Here is a 19,564-nt window from a genome sequence, read left to right on the forward strand (position 1 = left end):
ATTACAGTGAACAAAAACTATCACACATGATAAATGTTGATGCGATAATATTTATCTATGACTAATTATTCTAATTAATGTTTCCGAACTTGGCTACATTATGTTAAAATTATTTACATTCAACTAATTCAAATTTATTTGTGAATATAAATTTAATATTTTAATTGGACATATAAATTAGGATTAATTACAACGACATAATTATAATATTTTAGTAATACTTGCAATATTCATAAAAAAATATATAATTGTAAGTAAACGATTGAATATAGTTGTACGTTTTAAAATGGTGATCTTCTAGAAATTAATTTATCTATGTGCAGTCGGGGTTAGAAAAGGTTCGTTACCTTAATATCTATTTTCGTGAGCTCAGTATGAGCGATATGAGAATGACAGATTGCGTCGCATTCTTCTAATCGCAAATTGATGTTTGGATTCAAAAGGTACTAAGAGTTTAAGACGTGATAAAGGAATTAATTTGAAACTGACGAAGGTTTTTTTACTTAGATTGTACATTTCTTTTTCTCGTGACTTCATTTGCCTCTATAGTGTAAATGAAGGTATATTGAAAAAAAATGTGTGAATAAATTTCATCAAAATTAATAATTATTCTACTGTATGTAGATGAATGACATAAACAGATACATGTAATAACAATTGGTATGAAAGAAAGAAAGAAATGTTTATTCGGACACAGAAAAACAACAAAAATAAAAAACATATAAACTAATTATAACTACTAACTTAATCTAAAAAAAAACATCAACAAAACAAAACAATGATAATTACGTGTCCTAAAAGGTGTACCATGACAGCTAATTCTTTCGCTATATTATTTATTCAAAAGTTATGCGGATGTTTTTTTAATATATAAATATTCACATACAAAGGCACGCTCCTCCACGGTAAATTACCGGCGAGCATTACCATTACTTGAGCGACGCTTGTACTTGCAAGATCTTTTAGGGGCGTGAGATGACAAATGTAAAAAAAGGACAACAAAAAGAGACAACAAATTAGATTACAGCTATTGTTAATGTACGCCGATTATTTAACGGAGAGGCGCGCGCCTTCATTAGTGCACAGATCTCTAGTTATTAACGCTTATATTTTGTTTTTTGGGTTTTTTTTTAAATTTTTAACTCGAACTAGAAGTATGAGAATATTATATGTGATCAGGATGGAACCTCTCTGATATTATGAAGTAGATTTAAAACACTAAAATATCAACATTTAAAGAATTTTAAATCAAGTTAGTTTCAAGTTGACTGCAACATTTCCTAGTAATTTGTCTAACAGTATTGATTACAAATCGCCCTTAAATACACTTTGCTTTTTAACTCGAACTAGAAGTATGAGAATATTATATGTGATCAGGATGGAACCTCTCTGATATTATGAAGTAGATTTAAAACACTAAAATATCAACATTTAAAGAATTTTAAATCAAGTTAGTTTCAAGTTGACTGCAACATTTCCTAGTAATTTGTCTAACAGTATTGATTACAAATCGCCCTTAAATACACTTTGCTAGAACCATTTCTGTGAGACTATAAATATTTAAATAAGGACAAGTTAAAATCGATTACATAACTAGCGACAATTCTATGAAATGTTTCTTGCTTGATTTTATCGTTTTAATAATTTAAATTTCGAATGTTAATTAAACTTTGGACAGATTTAAAATGTTAATTTAGAGTCAAAAGCAGCCCAAAAATAGTGCATTTTTTATGCTCAAGCTTCTAGGCTGAACTGGCTCACATTTTGTTAAGTGTTTGGGCATTAGCTGTCCTTCTCTGTTGCGTTAATATACAATAAAAAGCTTTGTAAATGGAGTCACATCGGTCTTGAAGATACAATACAAAATTGGAAGTGCAATTAATTCTTAGTCTAAGAACATATTTTATGCATTACTAATGTTGTAACTTCTGTTAGTTGTCCCTAAATAAATAAATAAATTAAAAAACCGAGACTACATTTGAAATAAAATGGAATCGGTCTTAAAGCTGCTATTAGAATTGTGCACCCATAGCTGGCATTCTAAAGTTCAACTCTGTTCCGCTTCTTATCACATTAATCTGATAAAAATCACGAACTTCAAGAAAATTATTTCAATTCACCGTGTTAATCTCACCCCCATAAACGTTTGTGGAGGTCAGATGGCAATCACCTGTGTGGTATATATACAACACTATAAACAAAATAGGTAACCAGAACTCTGTACCAAGTAATAAAATAATAAAAATAGCCTATTTCAAGAAATTGTTTTTTTTTTATATATGGTGTGCGTAAAACTAATTCTACTTACTAATATAATAATTAAGTACTTATAAATAAAAATAAATGGTCGTATTTTTGTCGTGTATGCTTTCCTATCCTACACAATTCATCCCATTGTTATGCAAGTTTAGAGAGTACTTATACGTACGCTCGTAAAGATTACTAGTGTCGTGTATGACGTTTGGCGAATGTATAGCATATCTGTCACACGTACCAAGATAATAGTTGACTAAAGGATCCTTACGTTAAATATGAACTAATAATAAGAATAATTGTTGGAAGTATGTAGAATACAGTGAGATATGTAAGGACAACGTAGTGCTATTATCCTCAACATGCGGAGGCTGACCTCTTACCGCATAAGAGATGCATTTTACTTCCCGCCTTATGGCCCAATACACGAACCGCCAAAACAAAAGCGGGGCACCGTCCTAAACTCGTTATTATATTGAAGTGTGAGTTTATTTACTTATAATTTCAAATATCTATCGTAAAGCTTGGCAACCGAATTGTTTGGATTAACACTTTTGGCCCATATGTTATGTAGTAGAGCAATATTTTATATTTGTTTATACATTAATTATTATGTAACATTTTCAAAATCTACAAATTGCTCATTTATGACTTATTTGACGTCGCCAAATCAATTACATCCTTAGTTTTAATTTCATAGGGTTAAAATATGAGTGAAAAGGTACCATACTCTCTTTAAATTAAAATATAGAATATATATAGTTATAATGTTGCGGTATATTCAACGCTTTAATTTTATTATACATAATAATAGCATAACAAAAATAAGTAAATGTATGCTATAGAAATTGCACGTAAACAAAACGTGGGATAAATATAACGTAAACGAAAACAACAACAACAAACAACCTGTAAATTCCCACTGCCGGGCTCCTCCTCTCCCTTTGAGGAGAAGGTTTGGAACATATGTGGAATATGTTCCAAACCTTCCAACCTACCACCACGCTGTTCCAATGCGGGTTGGTGGAATACACATATGGCAGAATTTCTATGAAATTTGTCACATGTAGGTTTCCTCACGATGTTTTCCTTCACCACTGAGCACGAGATGAATTATAAAGACAAATTAAGCACATAAATCAGCGGTGCTTGCCTGGTTTTGAACTCGCGATCATCGGTTAAGATGCACGCTTTCTAACCACTGGGCCATTTCAGCTCAAACGAAAACGTAAACGAAAACGTAACTTGTAATATCTCGTAGCACAAACATTTAGAAAAGAGAAAAACTAATCAAGAGCGAAACAACATATAAAGAAATACGCTTTCAGCGGTATATTTATGCAAATCACCGTGTTTTCTCCGCTAAATCATTTGTGTAGCCTTGAGTCTGTTTACCGAAACCGGCTACATTCAATATCATTAGGCAAGAATAATAAGTTAAAATAGATGCGAAAATAATCTATACGATTCGATAAACTATTCTATTGTATAGAACGTTTATTGGTGGCAGATATAGGCTTTAGATACAACTCCACGATATATCTAAGTAGAGAAGCATTACAAGCATAAGTAACCAGTCAGGGAAATTGTATTGGCATTCAGTTATATGTTTGATCATGTACTCATCAAGGATATATAAAATACAATTATAAATTAAATTGAACACAGGAATAATCGTAAGGCAGAAGTAGTTATTATTATAACTTCGATAGAGGTTTTATATTATTATCAATTTACTCGTTTACATGACTTCGATCGGGTGAAATAAGTAAGACTAAATGAAAACGGTTTATCATTTATTTTTCATATCGTCGTTGCTCCTGGAAAAGTCACTATGCGTTTTTTTTTTAATTTTCGATTGTTACACCGTTTTAATGGTTTTTTCAATACAAACGAACTGTAAAAACAGTTTCGTCATTACTTCTATAGTTTAAAAGTTTACAAACTTAGCTATGCGATATTCTTACATCGAAATTTTCATGTATTGAAATAACGATTAAAATAGCATAGCAATCGAAAAATATGAATAATACTCGTAGCGACTTTTGCATGAGAAATGACGATATGCTGGTTGTGAAAACTAACAATAATAATCATTGTTTACGCAGTTTTCTGAACGCATCCTAAACGTCAAACATGGCCGCCCGTTGAGATGTTGTGTCATTGAATATCATCGATTAAATGTCTAAATATGTCGATTATACCAATTTTACGGATATGTATTGTCGACTCAAAATATTTTAACGATATACAATTCAGAATATATTTCGATCGATCGATCGATAAGATACGTGAGTGAGCATAGTTTTAACAGTAAAACGATTTCTTGCTTTTAAATTTGTTTCATAGTTCATTTTAAATGGATTGGAAGTGTTTTTAAGCGGATTATATAGTCATTTGAATTTTAATCTGGATCAGCTGACGTATCTCAATATGAAACGTGCACGAACCGCTATTGTTACAATAAAAAAAAAACGTGCATTTTAAAATATATATAGCCTCCACTACTGTTTACCGAAATGTAAGCTGTCTCTAGGGTTGCCAGCTGCATATTGTTATAGTTACTTAAGTTTTTATTTCATATTTTTTTCATAATGTAATAGACATTTAGTTGACTTATGCACTGATAATTTTATCATGGAGTTTTGGTTAATAAGAAGACAATGTGTAAATTAGACAACACAGTTGGGAGTTTAAGTTAGTAATTTTTGCTCGAAATGTTAATTTCAGTCAGCTTTCTTGCAAAATAATTATTTAGATAAAAATTAACATCCTATATTAGATGATGACCATGAAACTTCTAATTTTATAACTAAGATAATCAGGTAAATATAATCATATGAATCTCGTTTTGTATTAATTTATATATTGAAAACAACAAGCAATTACTTGTATGTTAATGAAGAACATTTATGGGTTCATTTTAAACAAAATACAATTTTATTTCTTATTTTTTTAATTATAGCGATGGTAACCCTGATCTTTGAAACACTTATCACATTGAAAGCGTAGACGTGAAGTCTGGGAACTGTTTTGTTATTGTGCTAGAAGAGTCAAATATATACGAAGGAAATTTGATTGTATCCAGTATTTTATGCGTTTGTATTAAGCTTAAATATTCGTGGCTTATATATGTAATTGAATAAGTACTTTATTTATTTTCAAGTTGTTGTCGAATCAGTTATCAGTGGTTGAAAGATCAATTAATATTTGTAATGTTGTAACCATTTACAACTCGACCAAGAGTATGATGCGTATGACAAATATATTAGTTCAAGTGCATATGTATATCAGACACAAACAACAACAACAGCTGGCCTAAGGATTCCCACTGTTGGGCTAATACTTCCTCTCCATTTGAGGAAAAGGTTCGGAACATATTCCACCACAATGTTCCTATACGGGTTGGTGGAATACACATGTGCTAGAATTTCTATGAAATTAGACACACACATGTTTCCTCATGATGTTTTCCTTCACCGCGCGAGCACGAGCTGAATTAGAAACACAAGCACATGGATATTCAAAGGTGCTTGCCTGGGCTTGAATCCGCAATCGGTTAAGATAGCGTTCTAACCACTGGGCCATCTCGGATCTCGGCTATATCAGAACCAAAATCTTATTAAAGATATTACGATTATTGCTTATGTTAAATAAAAATGTGTGTTCCGTTGTGACAAATATTTATAAACATGGAAATTGGCAACTATGTTAGCATTTCCACAATATCGTCCATCAGACTCAATTCCGTTAGGAGTGTATATATAGACTATTCTAGTTACAGGAGGAGTAAAAAACAAACAACTTTGACATTGAAAGATGTGATATCATTGGTCCAGGTATATTTTACGGCTCGGTATTAATTATGTATTAGTTAAAAACGGAGTTTTTAATGTCATCAAAGTTATCGGTTCTTTATAAATAATTTTAGAATTGACATATATAGGTTTTTAAAATAGTGTCATATATTACGAGAGTAACCAGAGCCTTCATATATATCATAATTTATATCACATTATTATTGAATATTATGAATATAGCATTGAATTAACTTTATTATATACAAAAAAATTATTGTAATTAATTGATCAATAATTTGTTAAACTGTAATTAATATTATTTCATATGGCATCGCATTTAATACTGGCATGTAACACAATTTCTGAATGATTGAGCTGTCATTAGAAAACCATAGGACGATAGATATATATTATAAAACGATAATATTAGTTTGGCCATCCCGATAACTAAAATTACACATATTATAGCTTCTTACGGGTGCAATGCTGATACTAAGTATACTACAATCTTTTTTATCTTTACTATATTTTCCATGTATTACATACAAAAACCTTCCTCTCGAATCACTCTATCTATTAAAAAAAACCGCATCAAAATCCGTTGCGTGATTTCAAAGATCTAAAAGCATGCATAGGAACAGACAGCGGTAAGTGACTTTGTTTTATACTATGTAATGCTAAATCAGTATATATTTTAATCCCAGATTTGCTCATCCCGACTATAATTGGGTGAGGTGAGCTGTAGAGGTCTAATAATCTTAACTCGACAATTCTGAATTCGAACTTCGTGACGTGGCCCAACCTTTTCAGATATAATACATATGTAATAGAAAATTTATTTTCGTTACTGGAATGCAAGCTCGTTTGAAGATTTTAAAATTAGTGTCCGGACCGCTTCCACGGAGCACTCGTAATATTTATTGCATCATTTACGTCACGAAAGTCAAAATAATACATTTCAATTTATCATGCAAATATTCGTAGAACTTTACATTAATTATCTACTAAATATGTCTTTCTAGGTTACAGACCAGCGGGCCTCGATGAAATCAGAGAGAATGAAGGTATTGAAATTCGAAATGGGTACTCGATCTATCACTTCGGTAACGATTGGCCATTGGAAAATGATGGCATTTTTAAGCTATCAATTCCTTTGTGCCTTCTATTCTAAGAAATATATTTTTTAAGTTATATTATCAGCAACCCAATATATGCGTCATATGAAATGTTTCTTTCGGTCATTTACTCTATATTATTTTAATGTATCAAATATTATTTAGAAACTGATCTATGGACCAATTTGAAACGACGATCTTCTTTATAAATGCAAGGAAGCTTTGAGGGATGAATATTCAAAAACACAAATTTCCATATTTCAAATATTGACGACAAATGAACACTTTAAAAACTGTCTTATACTAATGAACCTAAATCCCGATTATCATAAATCAAATATCCAAAAAAGGCGACTTTTTACACACACTTGTATTGTCATATTTCAGTTTTCACCCACTCGGATGAAAGCCAATCCAATATTATTTTATTATAGTGTGGAAATGAAAACTACACTTCGTTAAAACGTAAATTTAAACAACACTAGTGTCTCCCACCCAGTGGATTAGTCGTGGATAATAATCATTACGGGTTGAGTGGACGTAATCGATTTGGGGGGCCTCCTCATCAAAATTATGCAACTTATAATATGCACTGCATCTTAATTCTACATCTATGTGCTTCGAATATATGACGCATCAAATCCAAATCTATTAAGAAATATATTTTTTGCTGTCGAAACGTACCCTTGGAGTACTGGTGCGAAAAAAAATCATCAAAAGTATATCACCTCGCCTCATTGCCTCCACTGGTGACAGGAGGGCTGGTACGTTTTTTGCCCCGAGGATCGGAATTGCGATTCAACGGGGAAATGCTGCTAGCATACTTGCCACCATTCCACGCGGTCAAGATTTATATAGTAACTAGTTTTAGTTCATATTTTCAGGTATATATTGAAACATTTAATGTTATTAATTCTTATGTTAATAATCTATTAATATAAGTAGTTTATTAAGAATAATGTTATTGAGATAAGAAATATTTTTTAACTTAAAATCTCGTGTGAATTAGAACATTAAAAAAATCTTAAATAATATTTTATTCACCCGTGTACAATAGACAGAGACAGAGATAATGAGAAAGGGGGGCAAAGATCTCCTGGAGAGGTCATAACGCCTTTTTCTTAACAGTTCACTCTACTGTAACTTTGTTCAAAAATTAAATTACATTTTTAATTAAAATCGGTGTTTTAGAGCCGGTCATACATAGAAAAATTTCATAAAAAAATTATATTAATATATTTGTTTCCATGTATGTGTCCATAAGAATGTGGGAAATAGACCTTCAGCATTCTATAAAATACTTAAAGATAAGCCTTTTTTCTGTGTTATGTTTCTTTATTCGCATAATATGTAAATAATTCAAAATACTTGTACCTAGTTGTAAAAAAGATAAAATCTTAAAACGTTTTTTTATGACATAGGCGAACGAGTAAATAACCATAGACAATTGCTTAGCAATGTTAACTATTCCTTACATCGCCACTGCGCCATCAACCTTAGCAATTAAGGTGTCCCTAGTGCCAGCAGTTTCTTTAAAATGCCGAGAGTTTTAGGAAATATAGTCACTTTTTCATACAGATTACTCATTCAATACAAATATATTGTTATTATGAGCTGTTGTGTGATATTAAGGCTAGATACGTGATCGTAGCACTGTCACGTCTAATAGTAACAATATTACAGGAATGGGATAGAGTTATTTTACTTTTAGACATATCTATATTCTGTACAGCACTTTGTTCATATAAAAGATAAAGAAACATGTTAATAAGATTTATTAATTCGTCGAAAATTTTAGATAAAAGTTGTTGCAGGAATCATAAATTTAAGAGAGAACTATAATACAAACATTGTTATAATTTGTTACATTCCTAAATAATTGTAAGAAAACTCCTTTCTTTTGTTTAAATTACTTTCATTATGTATTAAACGTACGCACGTAGGGTCTTACACGTAACTGCTTTTCTTCAATTTATGAATTATATTTATAATTGTGAGTACTTTGAAATGATTGAAATATGTAGGAATTCATAATTTAAAATCAATGGTTTAATAAGATTCTAATATATTAATAGCGTAAGCCGAAATTTGTCCCAGTAATTATGGGACGATAGCAGCACGTAAAAGATCGCTCGTGGTCTTATTTTGAAGAGCTCCAACCGTAGATATGCAGAAAATTAAAGAGGATTCCCAATTGCAATTTACTAAATTGTTACGATTTAACAAAGAATTAATTTTTGAGAGCGGAATAAATATACTGGCCGTGTAGAAAGCGGCGCTGTGGCTGTTTATACATAAAAAAAGAACAAATGTAAAACGCGCGAACAGATAAATTGTCAGTTGACAATGAAATTAAGTCAAAATAAAACCTGTAATAGTTTTCGAAACTGGTAAAAATCTCTTCAATAAACGCGAAGTTTCGCGTGCCACCCACTCGTATTAATAATTGTAATAATTAGCGTACATAATATTGAAAACGGTATAGTGTTTTCAATATAAAATTTTATGATTACTAATAACGTGTACGGCATATTTTGACATTTTTATGTCATTTCTACGAAAGATAAGCTTAATTTCGATATTGCATGTTCTATTACTACACTTTAGTTATGCACAAGAAATTTTTGTAAAGCTATATACTTCAATCATTTTTCAATTTTACATAGTTTAAAAAGTACTTAATAACATTTAAAATTAATCAAAAAGTGCTAAATTGACTACGTTTAACATTTAAAACAAAATGGCTGCCATTACCCATTATTTTCAATTTTTGTTGACATCATAATTATATTGGAGAAACTTCTCAAAAGGTATCTTATACAACAATATGTAATATGTTAATCCTGTTTTAAAGATAGTAAATGCATTTGTATCCTAAGTGGCTTAAGAGATTTAGTATGAAAGTTGTTACTGTAAGAAACCTAGTGTCAAGTGTGCCGGTTATGAGGTTAATTCCTTTCAAACACGGCTACATAACGTAAAAAGAATAATCTACTTCAATGTTAGGAGAGATTTCCAAACGAAGGTTTGAAAATCTCTCTATCTAAAAGACCAGATTTTGATTAAGTATAATAAAATATTTATTTTAGAGAAGTTTCGGGTATTTATTTTCATGAACTTTCCAGCTATTTTATTGAGTTTTCTTTAAATATCAGTCAATAACCTTTTAACCACGGAAAGTAAGTCTTACAAATCGTAAACTACCCGGTAAGTCAGGGCTGTCATTCACTCAGGTTTATATGACTTTTTTGATATTGGTGATTTTTATAAAATCATACTACTTTGTTTATTTCCTTATATACATCACACATCCTAGATAACACTCTTTGTAAATAATTACTTCATTAATTTACTATTGTTCATTGTTAAATAATTTGGTAATATCAATAATTGAAGAAGTACTTATATAATTGTCTAATATAAAAATATGTATCTCGAAAATAATTTCTAACTAAATATCAAGAAAATAATGTTCATGTAGCGGCAAAAATGTTAGCAGCGTTTCCGAGTTGAATTGCAACTCTGATTTCCTTGGTGAAAAATGAGCCCGCCGTCGCGAGCTGGGACAGTTGAGGTAATGAGGATTTTAAATGTTTCAATTTTTCCTTTATTCTTTCACGATTCAATTTTTAACAACATAAATAAGAAAATGTTCGTATATATAAAGGCTGGTAAATATCTGTTATTATATAAATCGAAGAAAAGTATCTCAATCAAGCCTCAAGGAAGTATCAGCTATTCAGCTGGTTCTATATTATTATCGAACAATCGAACAAGAAACAAAAATACAAAAATATAACAAGGCTTCATAGAAATAGGACCTACAGAACGACTTAACGAGCTTTACTAGGCTAAGTATTGTAGTATTACCAATTCGTCTGATCTTAGTAACATGCAAACAATAACAATAAGATGCTACTGAAACTTTTTCGAACGAACAATTCAATTTAGGCCCATTGACCTAAAGTTGGTTTTGAACCTAAGACCTCAGAATGTGAAAATAAAAAGGCAAGCCACCAGATTCAAGAGAGAAAGTATATCGATTGGAAGTATAACTTCTATAAAGCGTCTATCAAGTGATCTATTTTAATAAAATTACGAAATAATATAAGTGTGTATTTTCTGTGATTGGCAGCCCTACCGTGGCAGAACATAATCAAAACGTTAACTAATTGGAGTACCCTTTATGATTCGGCCACCTCCATATTGCCCGTTGCGGCTTGACAGAAATCCAACTCAAGGACAAAGTTAATAGACCGAGCCACGGTGTCTTCAACGCTTTAACAAGCCTGAAACCAGTTATAATAATGTGTTGTTTTATATGTTTTCTTTATTACACGCCATTTTCAGAAATGTTACCGCCTACTACATAGTTACTACAGAACTTCGTGTTAAAGTTCAGGGTCAAGGATACAAAATTACACTTAAACTTTTTTCTTTTCTCCAGAGGTACGCTTCTCATTACTACAAATAGTAAAAAATTCGTATAGTATAATATAGCGAATATCCCGTAGATTGCGTTTTTTATTGAAAATTATTATTATTAGTAGTTCTTAATTAAATTATGGTTGATAAACGGCTAAATTATAAATATAATAAAACTTTGTATCTGTCCTGATAAATACAAAACGATGTAACCAAGAATGATTTTAATTATACTATTCATATAGAAAAACTCTCAATTAGCTATTTTTTTATGAATTAAGAGCGCTATACGACCTTTAATGGTCTTCTATTAAAACTCTTTTGTTTTATTACGTTTAGAACATAATGTTCGTTGGACGATGAACTATGAGCGTACTTTATAGGTTAGGTTACATCGGCGCAAAGAGATTTATGAGCGTGCTCCTCATTCATAACATTTTTATATATCTTAGCTACTATGACTCTCGCTTAGTTAGTATTTTTTAAATTTCTCATGTATAGTGGACACATCGACTTACTCGTTGCAAGATAAATCAATTTCGAGGTTCTGGGTTCAAATTTTTGGGTTTAGCCCATAAAAAGATGTGGGGTTTCTTGAAAAAATCACAGTAATAGCTCGGAGTCTGGAAGTGGGAAGTGCGTGCGCTTTCGTGCCTCGGAAAGTTAGAAAAAGTAGGTCCTGAGGCTGAAATATTTCTGATCGTGTCAAAGTTTACCTGTGTTTGCGCAAACATATACACCGTGTTGTTGGCGCGTATACAATACAAAAGTGGTCAGGACGAAATTATTACATAATATACTTATAATATGGACTTACTAAGAATGAGGTGGCTATATCCCGCAGGCCACTGAAATGTATATATGATACAATTACAGATGCTGGTTGACTGAAGTACTAGTTAATTTTTCGCCCAAAAACTTCAATTCAAAGGGGAAATGCTTTTTGCCACCATTCCACATGGTTATGAGTTGTAAAGTTAGCATTTTTAATTATATAAATAATGAAGGCCCAAAAATACATTTCAATATAAAAAACAATGAAATAAGTAGGTAAAGAATCAGTAGTGCGTGAAAAAATGACTACGCGCTTTTCGGTTAAGATTGACGTATTCTATCGACTGTACCCTATGAAGCTTAGGATTTCCGAAGAATTAAAACAAGGTTTTAAAACATCTTTAACTTTAACATAATAATCTACAAATTGTATCAATGATATCTCATCTCATCATCATACTCGGTGCGGATTATTACTTTCTTTGTAACCCAGGCGATACGACACAAAAGCAGCTGGGAGCCAATAAACAGTCTACATTGTCTTTATGTTAATTCGACTATATGTCGAGTGTTTTATTGCAACGTCGTCCGCTAAAATAGGTTACTTACAATGTTACAAAAGACTCGAGTCCCAGACTCGTTATTTCATAGAATCAATACAATTTTTCTGAAACGTCAAATCATTAGACTCCGACTTCGAATAGCGGGAGTCCCTAGCGTAAACTTGAGTCTTGAAAATAAGTCAAGTCCTAAAAAAGTCGCCTTCAAGCAAGGCAAGCAAGAATTCAAAAAAGAAATTTTCATCAACTATTCTATTACATATAATAAAATTGGAGTGTCTGTTTGTAACATTAAAAAAGGCCTTTTTACTCAATGCTTATGTATTTATACAGTGTACATATACCAAAATAACATTTTTTACAATTTTTGTCGGTCTGTCTATCTGTCTGTTTGTTCCGGCTAATCTCTGGAACGGCTGGGCCAATTTTCACGTGACTTTGACTGGCAGATAACTGACATAATATTGAGTAACTTAGGCTGCAATAATATTTTTTTTTTGTTAAATTAAAACGCGTACAACGTCGCGGGCACAGCTAGCACAATCTATAGACTAATTAAACAAATATGTCGGCTTGATATTTTTATGGTGATTATCTAGTAAAAGTATTTTTGAAAAATAATGTTAATTAAAGTATACTCTTTCACGTAGCAATCATTTTAGTTCTCGTTTTGGAACAGCTAATATGATCTATTCCCTGAATATTAAATTTCGCTAGCAAAGTTTCGTAGCAGAGATTCGTTTATCTAAGGTTAAATTATGTCAAAGTCAAAATGCAAATTTGAAAACCCCTTATAAAATAAAGCCTTCAACCAAGAAGAATCTGATGTAAATGCGCACATGCCAGGAAAGACTAAACGCGGGAATAAACTAAAGTGCGATGGTAGGTATATTACGTTGAATTTAAATGCATAGTGTATTTATTATTAATTAATTTTTTATATAATTTAAGTAAACAATTTTAATATATTTTGAACTAATGCACATTAACTAATCCTAGAAATAATCGTGTATGATGATAACAATTTGGAATCATGAATTACTGTATGTTTCAGAATACACGTTAACCACAGAATGAGTCGAGATGGCCCAGTGGTTAGAACGCGTGCATCTTAACCGATGATTGCAGGTTCAAACCTAGGCAGGCACCGCTGCATCATGTGCTTAATTCGTCTTTATAATTCATCTCGTGCTCAGCGGTGAAGGAAACATCGTGAGGAAACCTGCATGTGACAAATTTCATAGTAATTCTGCCACATTTGTATGCCACCAACCCGCTTTGGAACAGCGTGGTGGAATATGTTTCAAAACCTTCTCCTCAAAGGGAGAGGAGGCCTTTAGCTCAGCCGTGGGAATTTACAGGATGTTGCTGTAACCACAGAATAGTAATATTAATGAAGGCATACATAATGTTAAAGATGACACATTGAAGTATTACAAAATAATAAAAATCATCATATGGATCCTTGGCATTGTTAGCTTGTTTCCTGTGTGAACATTATATAACATTTAAGTTATAAATTACTTCGTACGTTCAACAATAACTACTTGATAGACAAATCTGAGTCGCGTCTTAATAAGTTCTGTGTTTAATTTGAATTTGGAATCAAGTGTGATGAGAAGACTTCATCAAAAACTATTAACAACACAACAATTACATCAAAGTTTAAACTTTCGAATCCTACACATGGTCGCAAACATCAATTATCCTACTGTATGACATGAATATGTTCCAAACTCTCTCCTTAATGGGAGAGGAGGCCTTAGCCCAGCAGTGGGAAATTTACAGGCTGTTATGATAATACTTGAATAAAATTTTATAGGAGTTTTAAAAGAAAGAAAGGAATGTTTACATATTACAAAACTGGGTAGACCATATTTTTTATTACAGATATCTGTCACGAGTCCGTATTATCTTACAATGACATCTTCTTCTCATATCTTTTACGTGCAATGACAAAATCTTAAAAATGTATGAATTAAATCGTGACACTCGCGGCGCCGAATGATTTATCAGACCGTTAAAAGAGCCATTTCACTCTATAAATTACGAATCAATCAATTATCAATGAATTGTGAATACCACTGCGCTATCTCTACCGTACTACCTACTTTTCTTCCGCTCGGGAAAACGATCTTACAAACTCTGTCTAGGGAATCAAATCAGAAAACGTAGACTAGACTTATTTTTTGCGCTATTTGAATTATACTTTACATGGATGTTTTAATACATCACTTTACTATTAAATAAACCGTTTAAGGAATCTCAAGAGTGAGAATAAGGAACACACACACACACAGGAACAATACACCTTCTTATACCCTCGTATTGTTACGGTCAACCGTCAGGCTAATCATATTTAGGAAGGGAGTATATGTAAATATGCTAGAAAAAAAAAACACGACAGATGCTACAAAAATATAAATGCAAATTCATATGTAGTCGTTCTTTTCAAGATATATGCATATGCAAGTATATAGTTGTTCTTGTCAACTCTTCAGTCCATAGTCTATTCCATATCTCAGGCTTTCAATGTAGTCAGAAATCAGAATAGACAAAGCATTATAGAGAAAATCAAGAAACCCGAGTTATCCATAGAAACGGAAAATAGGAGGGAGTCATTAGCCTTCAATCGTCGTTATTGAACAAGAATTGGAATATAGCCTTTATTCAGTAAAGAAATGCTAGAAGCTGAACTACTTGATCCAGTTTACGAAGGTAAAGGATGAAACAAATAAAATTATTTTAAAGGCGATCTTTCGACGTAATTTAGTTATCTGCATAATTGAAAACTAAAGGAACTAAATTACCAAAGTTATAATCTTTGGCAGGAAATTTCGAAAACGATTAAGAGATCTCAGCGTTGCGGTTACTGATCGTCTAATCTCATTGCTACGTACAATCCAACTTAATGTAACATTACCCAATATGAACACTGTTTGCATGCATGTGGAAGTAGCTTTTGTCCAATTAAACGTAATAGGTAACGTCGTCAAATCCACTTTGATAGCAAAGCGAGAAACAACATCGCAAACATGACCAATCCTCTAAACTACATTCTTAATAATGTAACAATATTAACAATCGATGTATTTCCATTCTCATTTTATGACGTCACATTTATAAAACTATTCCCAATTTTTTTAGATAACAGTCGAGTAAGATATATATAAAAGTAATTTTCAACCGGAATTTATTTTTTGTCATAAAGATCGTATAGTCCTTAGGCTTATTTTCGCTTGAAGCGAAACTAATAGGATTTTTAATATGGTCTCGCCTAAATACCCTTACATTTTCCACGTATAATATTCGCTGATCGTTTGCAATTTCACGTTGACAACAGCAACTTGAGGAGAGATGCTTATATGACAAGAATATTAGATTTTTTGCATGAATCACGAGAATTAATTTGAAACACAACATTATATTTTTCGTAAGATAGTTAGGTTAGGTTAGTAGTAGTAGTAGTAGGGAGTAAGATAGTAAACATATATTCTCATCTTATGTATAATTTTTAAATGTTGGACTTGGTCAAATAGCTCTGTTCGATTTTCAAATATTTGTACAATAGATAAATTTGCGCCTCTTATATTTTTGTTAAGTTATTATTTCTTTTTCCATCAGTATTTTAAAACAGATAATTAATTACTATGTAACTAGATACTTAATAAATGGTGTCTAAGTTACCTTTAATAATATTTATTAAATATTGAACAAATGTCAACTTAATCGAATAATTGATTAATTGAATGACTGAATGAATTCCATATGCTTAATTTTTTTTTACATGGTTTATTTCGAACTTGGCTGTGAATCACAACATCGTGTAAATGTGATGATGTATGTGTATGTTTCGACGTCTCTACTTTGAAGTGATGTTTTTCTATCACTTCAAAGTAGAGAAGGCGTTTGCCCTGCAGTGAGGCATTATCTTACTACTATTACTATCTTACTACCAGAGAAAGCGTAAACTCATAACTGGCTTATCATCATCCTTTATTATGTGTTAAGCATACGTGCTATGCCTGGGTGAGTAGAAACAGCTTAGTATCTCAGGTTAAAATATAAATTTGTTAATTTATACTTTAATTAATTAAAATATAAATTTATTCCTAAATGTAGTTACATTTTATTTTTGTTTTTTTGTTGTGGCGGTAAGGCTTTGTGCAAGTACTTTGTGAATGGTATTTTACCGCCAAACAAAAATAGTAACTGTTGTAGTTACCTAACTACGCAGAGATTGACGGCCCTTAAAGTGACGATAGAAAAATTGGTTAATGTTCTTACAGCTGTAATGTCTATAGGCGATTATGACCATTTACCATTTTTTAGCCCGTATTCCCATCCACCTACATTATACAATTTTTACATTACCAATAAATCTGTAATACTATGTTTTAAATTATTTATTTTTCGAATAAAAAAAGAAAAATTTTTTTGTCTGGAATCGAACGATACTTTTGTTAATTAATCAACGTATGACTCAATTTAGGTTTTATTGAGTATGGAAAAAGAAAAGGTAATTTTGACGGCCTTTGCAAAACACTACTTTCGCTAAAAATATAATGCGGGTTTTTTTCTAATTGATCGTATATTGAATATAATAATTAATAAGTAAATTGATTTAATAACGATTAAGTATGTTTTATTTCATAAATTTTAAAGTAACATGAGCAGTAAATAATATTTTTTAACAGTGTTTTATCGGTTAATAAATAAAAAAATATATTTTTAAATATTATATTTTTATGTATGTAGACTCTTTCAAGTATTTTAGAGCAATAATGTTAATGTTTAGAATATTTTGTTACAGTGCAGAAATTATGGCGTAAGTATGCCGTAATAACTATTTCTTACTTTCAAATTATCGTTAATCGGCCAGCAAAAGTCATATTTTTGATAAAAGTTCAACTATAAATCAATCTATTTTAAACACACAGGGCTGTATTTAGGGAAGGGCAACCGGGGCAACTGCCCTGGGGCCTCCACATTAGTGGGGGCCACAGTTTTCAGCAAGTTAACAAATACCGAGATATAGACAAATTATAATAATGTTACTACTTAATATCTGAAAAGTTACCGATAAAAGTAAATAAATCATAGCTGACTGATTGAAATAAAATAAAAAAAATCTAAATCATTCATAATAATATAATTATTAGGGTGTTCACGCTTCTGTTGGTCTAGGGCCTCCATTGCTTTGTGGCCCCGGGGCCTCCAGACCTTTAAATCCGACTCTGTAAACACACTCCAATTAGGACATGCAATGAAGTGATTAAGAAGCACATTTATTTTGATAAGCCAATAACATTACGATATTATTGAGTAATATCTATATTATCACATCTCAGGTTATCATTTTCAAATATTTGAAAGTTAAGCTATCTGTCAGCGATTGTCAAACTAACGCTTAAAACGTCAACAGACGGAACTAAGCTTAAAGCCAACATTCACGCTCCGCCAGTATTATTATGAATAGAGACTTTAATTTATTTTTAAAGACAAAATGAAAATCATTCTGAAGCCAAATACTTGTCAGTGACCGTTTGGTTCAGAATATATTTGTTTTACACGTTACGAGAATAAATAGCTTGTATTAGAGGCGAAATTAATCACAATAATTTGAAATATGAAGCTATTAGATTTTGTTTTCGTAAGTTTCACGTTTCAACGAGACTGGACTATTTTATTAACAAATAAATCTGGCTACGGACGTCAACGTCGCCAAACTACAGTATTGTTCACGATTAGAAATTGTATTGCTCGTAAGAACGTAATGTAAAAATAGCACGATTAGGTTTTCTATTTCAATGCTAGTAAATACAACATCAAGATTGTAACCTTTTATACTTAGAATAAAAATAATTATAATCTAGATATGCTTTCCTCTTAACTCATTAGTTGTATATTATTACGCATATTATTAATACAACAAAATTTCTGAATTATTATTTTATTGCTTTAAGAAGGAATAAGGTAAGTATCTTGGCAGTATATTAAAAAATACGAAATAACTTTCTTTAGATTTTTTAATGCCTTTCTGTATTTATAAATATTAGAGAGGTTATGTGAGGAGTATGTTTGAATAACAAATTAAGATGTGTAGCAGCTGTTGTTCGAAGTAATATAATATATTGTATAGTTTTTGACCGAAAAGTTTGTAACGACATTGAGAACTCATAACATAGTACCCTACTTTAAATACTTTTGTATTTAAAAAGAAACATTTTTATATTTCGTTTCACGTTGGAATTGGACGTTGATTTTGTTTCTTTTATGTTTATGTAATTCTATTCACAAATTAGTAAACTAGTAAAAGTTATGCAAACAATAAAAAAATCATTATTGTTTGTTTCTTTATATTGTATATATCGCCATCATAGATCAAGTCATCGATAAAGGTATCTAGTTCGATAAAAAAATGTATACGTAGTCATATACGTATTTGGATTCCATTGTTCGCCTTTAACACAAATGCAGAAACTCTAACTGACCTGAGGACTACCACTGGAAATTTTTATACTTGGGTTTTTAATGATCAACTGTGTTATTGGCAAAGAAATTGACTGGACCTGACTGACTGTGTGTGTGACGGAAACCGGAGAACTGGGAGCTTTTGGCGCCTACTTCCAGCAGT

At 31.4% G+C, this 19,564-nt stretch overlaps 1 protein-coding gene across 3 annotated transcripts in view; it reads right to left on the bottom strand.

Moving 5' to 3' along the window:
• LOC124543705 overlaps positions 1-19,564 on the bottom strand; it is a 112,546-nt gene that overhangs the window by 26,131 nt on the left and 66,851 nt on the right. The gene's annotated exons all lie outside the window — the stretch shown is intronic.

Source organism: Vanessa cardui, chromosome 3 (genome assembly GCF_905220365.1).
Source record: "Vanessa cardui chromosome 3, ilVanCard2.1, whole genome shotgun sequence".
NCBI lineage: Eukaryota > Metazoa > Arthropoda > Insecta > Lepidoptera > Nymphalidae > Vanessa > Vanessa cardui.